Source organism: Marmota monax, unplaced genomic scaffold (assembly GCF_021218885.2).
Source record: "Marmota monax isolate L192 unplaced genomic scaffold, Marmota_monax_Labrador192_F-V1.1 WCK01_AAM20220418_F8-fsc00118, whole genome shotgun sequence".
Classification (NCBI taxonomy): domain Eukaryota; kingdom Metazoa; phylum Chordata; class Mammalia; order Rodentia; family Sciuridae; genus Marmota; species Marmota monax.
The window spans coordinates 2,149,823-2,153,798 of NW_026695231.1; the positions used below are offsets into that span (position 1 = coordinate 2,149,823).

The window sequence follows — 3,976 nt, forward strand, 5'->3', positions numbered from 1 at the left end:
TTTTTTATTTTGTCCTGTGCCTACTCCTCATAGAAACTATTCGTTATGAGTATCAATTAGGGGATCAGTTTCCCAAAGGCCTCTTTCATTTCTGTCCTACGCTATAATAAATGATCAGGCATGCCTATGTTCCATAGTAGGGCTATGGCCGGAATAATTTAAGTCAGGACTTTTGCAAACGTTATTGTACCTGCCAAAATGCAGACTCTGATCCAAGCCATCTGGATGGGCTCTGAGAATATGCATGTCTAACAAACTCTCAGGTGATGCAGCTGCTGCTGGTCTGCAAACCACACTTTGAGGAGCAAAGATCTCAGTAATTTCTGGAGATTTCTTCCAGGTCTAGATGTTCATGATCTGTGAACAACTGTAATGTTCTGTTATGCAATCACTCTGCTATCCTTTCTCAGTATTCTCTCTGGTTTATTAGTGATTCATTCATTTCTTTAGCAAATGTGTTCTGAGCACTTACACCGTGGCTGGCACTCAATAATTTAGAGCCATATCAATGGACAAAGAAATACTTCTGTATTTATGGAACTACTACTACAGGTTAGGTGTGTCTCCTAAATAAAGAATAAATGGCATATATTCTTTTATACTATCTCTGTGCTACTCCATATCTCATAAAGTAGCACTTTCAATTGTTTCTAAATATTTTAAATATTTCTAAACTAATTTGATGACAAAGGCAAATAGCACTACTCTTTTTTTACCCTTGGCTTTATGTGCAGTTCTTTTCTTTAATGCAATTTTAAATTTTATTAGGATTAAAAAATACTTGAACCGTTTGCAATATTGTCTTGTTTAGGATGAATAACTTGTACCTCTTGGTTGCTAATCGAATAAAGCTGTGAAGAAAAAGCATGCTGACACCCTTAAAAATAAACTTTTTTTTTTGGTAAAGGAGAATTTGATTTCTATATCTCTTCAAGTTTCCTTTCAGAATGACACCCCGTTTATTATTTTGCTTCTATTTTTTCACAACAGGAAGTAATTCTTAATAAATCTTAATATTCAGGACGTCCTTCCGTGCATTTCTTTCCACAACACACTTCAAGGCAAAGCTTTTGAAGTGGAGAGAACTTCAAAGTTGGACTCTAAGCTTTTGAAGTGGATCTACCCTGAGACCGATTTTCAGAAAGAGAGAATTATATGTCTATTCTCTCGTGCTTCACACATGATAGAGAAGAAATTTGTAGTGACAAATAGTACCTCCATCAAGCTCTAAAGAACTTAAGCCAATAAACACAGTATTCAAGTGGTTTAGTTTAAGATTTTGGCGTTAGTAAAATGCGTTATAAAAGGAAGTTTAGAGATTCTTTTGCTTTTGAGCAGCATGGATTAAAACAGCTGTTTAATTTGTGAGTGTGGTTTGGCAGATAAAAAGACTGGGAAAACACAAATCTAACATAGTTCAACTAACCCATCGCCTCACACTCAGGTTTATCTATTCTTTAATATGTGTTTAAAATATGATCAAATGACCTTTGAAATTGAATACAAGAATAAAAAGACATTATCATGAAAGTAAAAACACAAGATAGCTGGCCTTGGTGTTGCTTACCTATGATTCCAGATACTTGAGAAGGCAGCAAGTTCAGGTTAACACAACGACAACCTGTCGAAAAACAAACAAGAAAAACAAAAAGTATCTGTGGGCTAATGTGTGACACTTATTTTAACTGTGCGACAGATTTCCTTGTTTTCTAAATAAAGTTGGAATTTTTTAGAGCTTTTAAAACAATAAATATTTACAATAATCAATGACATGTAAGGTGGGAAAAAGTTCTGAAAACTCAATGTCTTTTTTTTTTTTTTTTGGTACTGGGGATTGAACCCAGAGGTGCTTACCCACTGAGCCACATCTGCAGCCCTTTTTATATTTTATTTAGAGACAGGGTCTCGCCAAGTTGCTAAATGCCTCGCTAAGTTGCTGAGGCTACTTTGAACTCATGATCCTCCTGCCTCAGCCTCTTGAACTGCTGGGATTACAGGCATGCAACACTGTGCCTGGCTAAAAACTCAGTGTCTTTTAATTTTTAATTAGTAGTTTCCAAGTAAGGATAAAGGAGTTCAATAAAAAGGGAATATAAAAGCATAAATATTATAATACTAAGGTATGATAAAAGATAACTTTAGGACAGGTAAGTATGTAACATTCATTCAGGCATTATTTAGGACATAGTTTTATTTTGTCACTTCTGTATAGGTCTTTTTGCTTTAATTCTCTCTAGTTTCTAAAACTGTAGTGAATAAACTATATTTTATTAAAATAATTTAAAATTCCTCTAGCTTACTCCTGTTGGCTTGAGAACCTCAATTTCTCCATGTTGTATTGGACAAGCAGGTGTCTCACCTTAGCCCAGCTTTGAGAGGGGAGGAAAAGACTTCACTCCTTCATGAGGAACAGGGTGCTTGTTGAGGGAGCAAAGTATTGGTGGCAGCTGACTGGAAGTAAGCCATCACAAAAAATCGTGTCTTGTATGATATGTGAATCAACTATCACAAGACCTTGGGGGTCATCATCTATCACTCTGCACTGATTTTTTTTTTTTAACAGATGTTCACATGGCTTCTACTGAGTAACTCTTCGAGGATCAGGGTTTCTGGGCTTCATTCCCCTACATTTTGAAAAACAAAAGTTCACATTGTAAGGAACTGAATAGAAGCAAAAATATTTCAAATAAATTAATTTAGCAGCTTCAATATTATAATTGGTATTTGTTACACACTTTTTTTTAAAAAAAAACTTGTCCTTGAAATTATGTTATCTGCTGGTAATAATTTTATTAGTAAAACATAGCTATAGTTCTGAAGTCCATTCTTTAAACTTCTTATAAAAACTATTAAAGTCTGAACACAAGTTTTCATAATTAACATCTATCAAATGTGTTTGAAGTAAATACTAGGAGTTGCTAGTTGGTGAGGACCTAGAGCCTGCCAAGTCTATGGGTCTATTTTTTTAGAAAACTAATATCACTCATGATTCTCCAGAGGACTAGTAAGAAGGGAGAATTTGGGCCTCAAGAGATTTGAAGCAGATACATTAAGAAGTTGGAGCATTTTGCTAAGCCAGAGAATATCGATTCATTTTCCTGAATGAACTTGTAATCAGTGCCGTGCGCCACGTTCCAGATGTTGTTATTTACCTTTCCAGACTCAGATACCAGAGGGTGCTTAACTTCTGTTATTCCACTCTCATGGCATTGCTGATTTGGCTGCCAGTAATCAGCAGGTGTTCAACCAGGCAGTGAAGATTGGGAAAGGGCAAGCAGCAACCCTAGCCATGAATGCCACCTTGTGCCAGTTGTCAAAGTTATAAGCTGTCAATGCTAATAAAAGATCAGCCTATGAAGAGATTTATCATAGAATCTCCAAATCAGACCCATTTCCCAGTCAAACAAGATGAATCCTCTCCCAAATGTCAGCTGATCTCCCGAATCCAGGACTCCCTCATTTATCTGTCATTTCTCATGCTCTTGGTTGCCCTGAACTGGCAATATCCGGGCAGCCTTTCTTCCAATACAGAAGACTATGTTCAACCAGAGAATATTAATCTGACTTTTTCTGGAATCTGAAGTTTGCTGTGAAACAGATTTACCTTAAAAGATGGATATTGGTTTCCCTTTATTGTTTTTCTCCTACTTCAATCCCCAACAGAATTCTGTGTGCTCAGACCTTTAGAAACTGTGAAGTGTAGCTAGAAGCATATAAAAATAACAGGAAAGGATGCCTCATCCTCAGCCACCTGGTACTGTGAGTGGTGGTCCCTTCTGCCTCTGTGGTCAGTAACAGGACACTCACTGCTACGGTTTAGAGGGAGTGGTTGCCTGTGGGAGTGTCACAGATCACATTCAGTGGGAATTAATGGCTGGAATCATGGTTAAACACATTTCATTTACCTTTGGTAGTAGAAAATGAAATGCATTTTCTTTCTGTCTGGATCCTATTTTTCTCATAAGTTAGTTTTAAT

At 36.5% G+C, this 3,976-nt stretch overlaps 1 pseudogene; it reads left to right on the forward strand.

The window, feature by feature from the left end:
• Positions 1-1,907: 1,907 nt before the first annotated feature.
• On the forward strand, positions 1,908-3,581 carry LOC124088706 (squalene synthase-like; annotated as a pseudogene).
• Positions 3,582-3,976: the final 395 nt, after the last annotated feature.